Genomic DNA, 11,059 nt, shown 5'->3' with positions numbered 1-11,059 from the left:
CACTTAACTGACTGAGCCCCCCAGGAGTCCCTATTTTACATGTTGTGAGGTAATACAAGCTAGGCATAATTCACTTTAATTTTTCAAATAAATGTGTGTGACGTAGCATGAGAGAAAGAAAGATGAATATGTCAAAACTTTAAAAAAGATTGAGACCCATGAAACCAAGGGGTGTCCATTCTATCCTCATACTACTACCCTCTTGGTGTCTGAGCTTCTCATCCTGAAAAACAGAGTAACAGCCTCTGCTTTTCTTCCCCTGCCTTTAAAAGCCTGGGCAGAAATAAAAGGAATGGTGCTTATCACAAAAGTGTCTCTCTCTATACCACCTCCTTTCCCAGAGAAATATTTATGATTCGAGGTATATGTGATCATATGTAAAAGAGGTGTTTTAAAATTTATAGGGGGAGACATAAGGAGACCCGTGGACTGTTTCCTTGACTTATCAGATTTGGCAGTTATGTTGACAGACAATCCCAAACATAACAAGATTAACAATACTCAAGTAGCTTGAGGATGTCAGGCTCGAGGCTTACAGCCCCGTACAGAACATCACTCTGTTCTGGATTCCGCACGCTCTGTCTGATTTAAATCACTCTTTCCCTTTGTGGCCACCAGTGCTCTTGTACTTGTCAGATCCTGCCTCCTTTTGGATTTGGAAAACACCATGCTACTTCCTGGAAAACAGAAAATTTGGACACGGACTCTTATCGTCCCCATTCTGTGAGTTGCTGGGAGTGAGCTCATGGGATTTCAGTAGGAAGTAACAGTTGGGGTTAGGCCCACGCACAGGAAAGGACAGGCCTAAGCTGGTCAGAAGTGTCTAGTACCGACTGTTGAGTTCCTGGAAGGCAAACACCGTGTCTTGTTCCCTGCCGAACGCCTGGCTTCTAACGATGCCTCACCCGCAGACTATTAGTTGAATTGAACTACTAAGTAAAGCCTAGTTAAACACAGCAAGCAGAGTGACAGGCACTCCCTTCTTTGACAAATACATGTGGGATGGCGTGAGCAAGAAATCGAATGTTCTATCACCGCTGTACATTTTAGATCTGTTATCAGTCTGTGATTGCGATGTTATTGCCGCTGCTGAGTCTAATTACGTGACAACCGAGTTACTTTTCCCAGGGACGCAGGATAGGGGGCGTGAGAAAATACGAAAAGCAAAGATCCTTGGCCCTTGGACTTAAATCTGGGGTCTATTGTTTTCTGTGTGATCTTGGGAAAGTCGCTCAGTTCTCAGAGCCTCCGTCTCCTTCCCTGTAGTAATGGAGATGACACTGTAGTAGCTGAGTCAAGAGTGGAGGTGAGGGTCGAGTAAGAAGTGGATGGGAAGACGTCTGGCCGCAGACCAGCAGAGCCAACGTGGCTGTGGGAGGTTCCCCGTGATGGTGACTGTAACTGTGTGTCGGCTTTGCTGGCAGAGAAAACGTCAGAAGGACCTACAGCTGACCACGGATAGGATCCGGTCTTTTGCGCCCTCAGTGACACCTGAAGCCAAGGGAGGGGAAAGGCATTTCACAGGCATTTCTACCGACTTACGTCTCCTTTCTTCTGGCCCCTGCCTCTAGGACTCCATAAAGCTGTGGTTTTCCTTTTCATATGTTACTTATTTGTGTTTTTTAAACCTCCTTTTCTCCCCGATTACTTAGGGTTTTTTTTAATTAACTTTATTGAGTTATAATTTACCGAAGTATAATTTACTATGTGTCCACACACCATTTCGATGAGGTTGAACACATTTATACCTTCATACAAACACCTCCAAGATACAGGTTATTCCTATTACCCCCCCCCAATACCCTGTGTCCCTGCCTCTGCCCCGGGTAACCACTGATCTGCTTTCTGTCACCGTAAATGGAATTTGTCTTTTGTAAATGGAATTATACACCATGTACTCTTTTGCATTTCACTTCTCTTGCTCAGCAGGATGTTTGAGATTCATCTATGTTACCGTATCAGTAGTTTATTCCTTTGATTGCTAAGTAGTATTCTATTGTATACCACTTTTTTTTTTTTTTTGAGAGACAGCGCAAGCTGGAGCGGAGGATGGAGGGGCAGAGGGAGAGGGGGAGAGAGAATCCCACGCCGGCTCCATGCCCAGCTCCATACAGGACTTAATCTCACGACCCTGAGATCATGAGCTGAGCTGAAACCAAGAGTCGGACGTTTAACTGACTGAGCCATCCAGGTGCCCACTACAATTTTTTATCCATTGATTTACTAAAGGACATTTTTGTTTGTTTCTTCTTTTTATTTTTTTTTACTATTATGAATAAAGAGGCTATCTTTTATCTCATTTTTATGTATGTTGTGAAGGTTAGCATTCACTTTTTTTCTCTGTATGAATAATATGAGTGTCCAGTTCAGTTGTTCCAGTACAATTTATTGAAAATAAACAATAATTTCCCCCCACTGAATTGCCTTGGTAAGTTGTTGAAAATCAATTAATCATATATGTGGGGGTCTGTTTCTGTACTCTGTCTTCCATCCGTTGATCTGTGTGTTTATCCTCACACTGATCCACACAGTCTTAATTACTGTCACTGCACAGTGTCGTGAACCCAGAGAGCGAGGGCCTCTAACTGTGTACTTCTTTCCAAGTTTATGTTGGCACTTGTAGGTCTTTTGCATTTCCACGTAAATTTTAGAATCAACGTGTCGATTTCCACTAGAAAGCCTTGCTGGAATTTTGTTTGGAGTTGTGTCACATCTACAGATTAGTTAGGGAGGTCGATTTTTCTAATCCATTGAAATGGTATATATCTCCACTTATTTTGGGCCTCTTTGGTTTCTCTCAACAATGTTGTATATGTCTCAGTTATAAGTCGTAGCCAGATTTTATTAAATTTATCCCTAATTATTCATGTTTTGGGATGCTAATTTAAAAAGGTGCAAGTTCTAGTTGCTAATGTATAGAAATACAATTGATTTTTGTATATTGACTTTGTAACTTGAGACATTGTTAATCTCATTTACTAGTTCTAGTAGTTTTTTTTGTAGGTTTGTTAGGGTTCTCTGTATACATGACCGTGGAGTCTGCGCAAAAGACAATTTTACTTTCTGCTTTCCCCTCTTTCTGCTTTTTATTAATTTTTCTTGCCTGATTACATGGGCTAGAATTCCCAGTTTGATGAAGAGAAGCCATGAGAGCAAGAATTTTTTGCCTGTTCTCAAATCGAGGATGAAAACCACTTTAGTCTTTTGCTATTAAGTATAATGTTAGCTCTAGGTTTTTCATATTTCTTTATCCGTTTGAAGTCTTCTATTCTTAATTTGCTAAGAGTTTCTAAGATCAATGAAAATAGAATCTTTTCAATTTTTTCCCCCTACAACTATGAAGATAATCTTTAAAGCAAAATTTATGCTGTTATGGTGAAATGTGATTTTTTAATCTTAACCAACCTTAAATAGCTGGGATAAATCTCATTTTCTGTGTATTGCTACATTGAATTTGCTAGTTTTTTTTTTTCATGGGAGATATTAACCTGTACTTTTCTTTCTTTCTTTGTAATGTCTTTGTCCGGTTTTGATATCAGAATAATGAAGATCTCATAAAATGAGATGGAAAGTGTGCTCTCCTTTATTTTCTGAAAGAGTTTCCAGTGGATGGTCTTCTTTTTCTTTCTAAACTTATTTGACAGCTTTCACTGATGAGACCAGTTAGGCCTAGAGTTTTCTCTGTGGGATGGCTTTTAATTAAGAAGTCAATTTCTGTAGTGACTACAGAGTTACTTAGATTTTCTGTTTTTTCTTTAGTTAGTTTCAATAATCTGTGTGTTTCAAGGTGTTTTTCCATTCATGTAAGTTGTCAAATTTAGGTAGAAGCTTTTACATGATGTCCCCTTGTTATCACATCCATAAGAATCTATGGTACTGTTTCCGTTCACTTCTGCTATTGGTAATTTGTGTGTATTTTCCCTTTCTTTTTAGTTGATCAGTTTAGATAGAAGTTTATCAATTTTATTGATCTTTTCAATTAACTTACTTTCAACATCATTGATTTTCTCTATTGTTTTTCTGTTTCTATTTAATCGATTTTTGTGTTAATATTTATTGTTTTCTTCCCGCTTATATAGCGGTTTTAATTTGCTCTTTTTTCTAAGTTCTCAACGTAGACAATTAGAAAATTTATTTAGGAATTTTATTTCTTTCCAATAAAAATGCTTAAAGCAAATTTCCCTCTAATGATTGCACTAACTGGAGTATCATGAATTTGATATACCATGTATCCATTTCACTTGGCTTAAAATATTTTCTTTCTTTTTTTTTTGGCTTAAAATATTTTCTGATTTCGTCTTTGCTCTCTTCTTTGACTCATTGGCTATTCAGTAGTATGTTGCTTCATTTTCCAATTATTTGGGGATTTTTCAAGTGGCTAGGTCTAGGGAAGGACAAATTTGCACAGGTTCTTTTGGTTTACCTCCCATGCCTTCTGGCTTCTCTAGGACATGGCATGCTAAGATTTTTCTTTTTATCAGTTCTCTCTAATGTGTTCTAAAATAATATTTTCTGTTTAATGTTTTCTAAGCCTGATTTTTTCTGAGAACCAGGTGTGATGTGCTCATACCAAGGATGCTTTGAGGTTGGCCATGCCTAGAAGGCTGTCTTGATTTGCCTTATTCGTGGACAATTGGAAGGAGTACCAGCAGAGGGGGCCCGAGACTCAGGCCAGGGGAGGTGACTGCACCCCTGCTTCTGGCTCATCTCAGTCATAACCGCTGGACAATGCCGTCCGTTCTCAGGATCTAGATAGCCACGTTCTCTAAACACTTGAGGTAGATGAGACTCATAAAATAATTCTGAGCCTTTTCATTTTCCTCATGTTTATTCAGGGCCCTGATGGCTCTGGGTACTGAGTTAGGCACTAGGCGTTTAAAGAGGAAACTTCAGTCTTATTCTGGAGTCAGGATAACACAGGAAAAGAGGCTCAAATGCGCAAAGGGGCAGACGTAAAATCACACACGCGCATATTAATATACCTTCATCACCGATCTAGAGAGTAGGTCAGAGATAGTCTGATGTTAAGAGTTACTGTATGGTTTTGTTGCTTAAAGTGAAGGTGTTCACACTTAACAATTTAACATTCGGTGACATCGTCAATTTGGAATTTGCGCTGGTCTAGAAAGAGACAATCACAGGTCCAGCGCCTGAGATTATAGAGGTTGTTTGGATGGTCTGGGTTGTTTAAACCTTCCCTTCAATCATTTTTGCACTCGGGTTTTAAAAATGATAGGTATAAATTGCATTATCTCTTGAACTCGGGTTAAGAGTAAGTTCCAGAAAGCCCCTCCCCCACACTTTGTTTGTTTGTTTTCACGAACTCTGTTAGTAATGTATCACGTGGACTTCGCTGGGGTGCTAATTTAGATCTTGGTCGGCTGCCAGGGCCAATTAAGGTGAAAATATGCTGTTTGTTGGAAAGGCGGGTGGCCATCTGGAGCGAGGGTTGCAAATCTGAGAGGCATCCTAAAGGTTAAAAAAACACAAGAAAGCAAGCAAGACCATAAAATCAAAATGAATCAAGACACATCCAATTAGTCATGAGGAAACACACAATAAGAAAGGGAAAAGGCTTGCGAATGTGATCATTTTGTTTCTAACTGATGGGAAGAAAGACGGGGACAAGGGCAGAGGACGACTGCTAGAGCTTTGAAACTGAGTGAAGGCAGTGAGGGGAAAAACCCGGAGTAGCTCAGGCGTTTTGAGAGAACAAGTCACAGAAAGATGGGAAGCTTTCTCCCTTCTCACCTGTAATCGGGAAAATGGCCCCGATATTTAGGAATTGTAGCTTGGAAAGGTGAGAAGGAAAGCACTAAATGAAACAAGAGATTTAAAAACTTCACATACAGTTTTCAGGTTAGTGGCTAGCTGATTTTCTTTATGAAGGATTGCATTCTAGAATGGAGATAAAACATGAGTTTCACTTTATTTATTTTTAAGGATTTTATGTATTTATTTGTCAGAGAGAGCACGCACAAGCAGGTGGAGGAGCAGGCAGAGGGAGAAGGAGACTCCCTGATGACCAAGGACCCCAATATGGGACTCGACCCCAGGACCCTGGGATCATGACTGAGCCAGAGGCAGATGTTTAACCGGCTGAGCCACCCAGGCATCCCTAGTTTCACTTTAGATAGCATGAAAGAAACCACAGTGTTTGTGTCCTGGAATTGGCGCCGTGCTTGGCACAAACTAGATATTAAAAAATAGTAGCAGATTGATTGCATGGTGACAGAGTGCTTCAACTAGAGATTTGGGGTTTTGAGTGGCGGAAATACTGTCTGAACTTTGAATTTTTTTAGCAAACACGTAAAGTGATGACAGTCGCACACGCCAAGAAAATCAGCAAATATCAAGGTGTAAGTGACTGGTGTTGCTGAAACTCTGGGGAAGAAAAATCCACACATGACTAGATTCCTCAGTGTCTCCACAGAGGGCACTTTAGGGTTTCTGTAATACAATGGGTCTCTGTGACAAAAAAAAACAAAAAAAAATCGTTCGTTTACAGAAGAAAGAACTTCATTTGTTTTCTCAGACCTCTGCGAGGTTCTGGCAAGGCAATGGGAGGTGGAAAGGCTTCAGGGAAGAGAAGGTGTTGGGAAGAGCCAGGCTCAGGATGCATTTCCAGCTCTGTACCAGCTGGGCAGTGACCTTGGCCAGCCACTGCAGCTCCTGGACCTGCTTCTTTGTACTAGGAAAAGATCAAGCTCTGATCGCTAAGGCCCTCTGACCTGACCGCAGGTGATGTATCCCACCTCAGCAGCCTGGGGTTGGTATAAGGCCATGGCACCTTTTATATTTTGTAGGATGTCATCCTGAGCCCCATTTCATCATGGCAAGTCCATGTCTCTCCTCTCCATTCTTTCGTAGGACTCATCCCTCCCTGAGGCTGCTCCTGGCTCTCTGCTTGGCCTTAAAGTGGAGACTGTCATCTCCTCTAGGGTCTGGGCTCCCAGCATTCCAGCCCCCGTGATGAGGCTCACAGATGTCTTGCCATTCTGCATGGCTGTGATTGATGACATCCAGCCTTCCCCCCCGGAGGAGTCAGACATTCGGCATTAGAGGCGATTTAGAGATGCTTCAATACTTTAGAATCTGTAAAGGCATCGAGATCCCTTTCTTTGGAAGGCTTCTAGACCCTGACACAGTTTGTCCACTCCTTCCCAGCAGTCGCAGCGGGAGCTGGGAAGGATGGTCTTTGTCAGTGCCGAGAGTCCTGGCTCACCGTCCAGAGGGGAGTTCTTGCTGACTTGCCTTTCATCTTCTTCCTGGAAGGGACCGCTCAGGAGCTTTTTCTCAGGGAGACTCACTATCTCCTCTGCTAGAAATAGAAGTGGCTGGAAACTTCTAACAGAAACTTGCTCTTAGAAAATCTAGTCCCACCTCCTGGGGTGCCCTGCGGCATCTTTATGATGGTTCATTCAGTCTTGTCTGTCCTTAGAGTGAGCAGAGCTCACTGCAACTTCAGGCTGGGGTGGGGGGGGTGGGGGTTCAGCAGATGACATTTTGTGGTCCTCTGTCTCCTACCAGAAGCAGCCGTGGGGACCTCCTCCCTTCCTGTGGCCAGTCCCCAGGCTCCCCGGGGTTTCCAGGTGCCCCTCCCTCTGTGGGCTGAGCCCTGGTCATTTGAGCAGGGCCCTGGGGGAGCTGTGCAAGAGGGGGCCCTGTCACAGGCCTGGCAGACAGGAAGAGCAGGCACTGAGATCAGTCGCTTTGCTCCAGCTGGGGTGTGGACTCCAACAGGCTGTGGGGTGCCTGGCAATTCCTCTGGCTGCTGGGCCTTGGATCCACGCCTGCCCCCCGGGACTCAATCTCGGAAACTGTGATTTCTGGGCCTTGTTCTAAGAATCGACCAGGACCTTATTAGAAAGGTGGGGGATTCAGCACAGGAATGGGAGATTATTTCATGTTCTCTGACTTGGTGCCAACTCTATGCTTTAGAAAATTCTACCCTCTTTTGCTTTTTTTTGTGTGTGTGTGTGCCTTCTTTCTTGGCCTTCTCCTCCTTTCCTCTCTCCCTTCCTCCCTCTCCTTCCTCACCCACCCTCTGTTTTCTGCTCTGTGGCCAAGGGGCACAGAGCCCAGAGCTAACTGGAAGGAATGTTGTACCCTTTACCACAGGACTCAAGTGCAGGGACCAGCTGCTGGTGTCCACAGAAGCACATTTGTCACAGGACATACCTGTGTGACATCTCAGGAGAAGAGCGTTGGTCCCTGAGTTCCGTGTGGCCCAGCCTAGCGTCGGGCAGCAGGGTGAGATCCAGGACCAGTCTCTGTAGGCTAAGGCCCACGTGATCGATGCTATGCCCCTTTGGTAAGAAGTTTTGTGAGTGTCCCCCTGACAGAGTCACACTTCACAAAATGTATTACTGTGCCAATGCATTATGAACATTTAAAACATACTGAAGATAGAAAGAGATTAAAAATGTTCATACAGGGGCGCCTGGGTGCCTCAGTCATTAAGCGTCTGCTTTCGGCTCCGGGCGTGATCCCGGCGTTATGGGATCGAGCCCCACATCAGGCTCCAGCCCCACATCAGGCTTCTCTGCTGGGAGCCTCCTTCTTCCTCTCCCACTCCCTCTGCTTGTGTTCCCTCTCTCGCTGGCTGTCTCTCTCTCTCTCAAATAAACAAATAAAATCTTTTTAAAAAAATAAAATAAAAATTAAAAAATAATAAAAATGTTCATACAAGGTCTCATCTTTTCTTCTTGCCCCCTACCGCACCGTCTTGCACAGTCCCAGGGGACTGTCTCACACCTTTGAGTCTGCTGGCCAAGGTGTCCTTAGGGCTACGGGCTGATGAGGTTTTGCAGGTGGCTCAGGGTGAGGTGGGGAAGAATGGGGGGCGTGATCATTCATGTCCTGGTCTCGAACATTCCAGTGCTCCTGTAAGCTTGTGCTTCCTCCTCCACGTGAGGATTGGTAGGGCCGTGTGACTTGTTCTGGACAAAGACATATGAGCAGAAGTGGTCTGAATCACTTCCGGTGCAAGCTGTAAGAGCCAGGGCTAGAGGAAGAGGGAGATAAAGAGGAACAGTGAGTGTCTCAGTCTGCTCGAGCCACCCCGAGTCCCCCAGACTTGTGGCCTCAATAACAGCCATGTGCTGTCTCACGGGGCTGGAGGGGGCAAGTCTGGGACCAAGGTGACCACAGGAGCATGTTCTCCTGAGGTCTCATCTCCTCAGTTTGCAGACGGCTGCCTTCTCCCTGTGTTCTCAAATGGTCTTCCCTCTGTGTGTGTCTGTGTCCCGAAGTCCTCTTCCTGCAAGGACACCAGTCCTTTTGAATTCAGTCCGGCTCGTGACCTCACTTTACCTAAATGACCTCTTTCAAGGCCCTATCTCTAAATACAGTCATATTCTGAGCGATGGGGCACTGGGACTTCAACATTTGAATTTTGAGGGGACAGAGCCCAGCCCACGACCGCGAGTGAGGCCGTTATTTCCCAGTGGAGGGTGCCTGCCGAGCCTGCTGAAACCCAGCACACTTTCAGGATCACCTCTCCTAGCTGCCACTTTCCAGACCCTTCCGATGATTCTGTAGCCCCCTAGTCGTCATGTCAGGTCCTTCCCCTCCTGGAATGCTGGCGGCCACTTCCACTTTCCGCCCCAACCATGACTGGTACAGGTGGAACAGGGTGGACAGTGTTTGTTCAGCCCCAGCCCGTGCCTCCCAACCATGGCACCCCTTCCCCGTGCCTGGGCTGGCAGCCTGGGGAAGCGGGTCTGGGCCGGGGGGGCGGGGGGTTCGTGGAGGTGAGGAGGCCGGCTTGTCATTCCCTCACGCATGTATGCAGGTTTGCCTTGGGACCCTGGATGCTCTCAGGCAGGTCATCCTTTCTTAGTGCTTCAGCCATTGCTGTGTGGAGAAGCAGGGAGGCAGGGAAGCAGTGGGGGCACCATCCATCTGTGTGGTGAAATGGTCTAGAGAACACACTGGGGGCCGTGAAGCTGGCCCGGGGAGTTTGTCCATGCTGCCGATGCCCATCCCTGCTGGTCAGGGAAATGTCCACAGTGAACTTGGCACCTTGCAGTGGGGGAGGGGACCCCTGTTTGTCAGAGCCATCAAACATTTGCAGTTTCCTTTCCTGAAGCAATTTCCTTCACCGCCTTGCTGTCTCTGTCACTGTTGGCTTTGAGCCTGTGAACAGGGTATTTAAAAAGAGCCGGGTCTGAAAACTTGCAGTGTGCCCGAGCAGTTCCCCACAGAGAGGGCCTGTGGTTGTGACAGGCCTGTCTGTGCTGGTGGCAGGGCCCCCATCAGCCACACGGCCCTCCTCCCCCTGAGTGCCCGCTGAGGCCTTCCTCCCCCAGCCTCCCAGGTCAAGGACTCCTGCCTTTGCACATGGAGAGTCAGCAAGGGGAGGCAGGCTTCTGCTCCTGCTGAGAAGCCAAAGGGAATGTTGTCAACAGAGTTCAAAACTCTAAATAAGTTAGATAAGATCTGCAGGAAGCTCTGGAAGCCACTGAGGTGACTGGTGACCGATGTCGCCAGTCCCGGAGGATACCCTTAGTTGGGGCCAGCAGGCAGCTAGGGTAGCGTCAGGCTGTGTCCCTGAATGCAGGAGCCGCACCAGCCCTGAAAGGTCACTTCTGCTCCCCCAGAGTCCGGTCATCACCTTCCATTTGGTCTCCAGACCTCTAATATCAGAGTCTCAGGGTGCAGCATTTAGTGCCTTTCTCTTATGTCCTCTCTCTCTTCCTTGAGGAATTTATATAGGCATGGTGCTTTTAATATCGTCGAAATACCCAAATCCAGAATCCCAAATTTATCTCTCCCACATTGGCCTATTCCTGAAGTCCAGGTTCCTATACCCAGCCACTTACTCACTCCCCACTAGGATGCCTGATACACATTTAAGTGTGCCACGCTCGAAACCCAACTACTGGTGTTGTCCCTCTGCCCCGATCGTGCTCCTCTCAGAGCATCTTCAGCTCGGTAAATGGCACCCCTCCATCCAGCTGCCGGCCACAGGATGGTTCTTCATTCCTCCGTTTCCTTCACACTCCACAGCCAAGCTATCAGTGTGTCTTGTTGGCTTTACCTCCAAAGCATGTCC

The sequence above is a fragment of the Ursus arctos genome, unplaced genomic scaffold (assembly GCF_023065955.2).
Source record: "Ursus arctos isolate Adak ecotype North America unplaced genomic scaffold, UrsArc2.0 scaffold_11, whole genome shotgun sequence".
Classification (NCBI taxonomy): domain Eukaryota; kingdom Metazoa; phylum Chordata; class Mammalia; order Carnivora; family Ursidae; genus Ursus; species Ursus arctos.
This window is presented reverse-complemented; position numbering follows the sequence as displayed.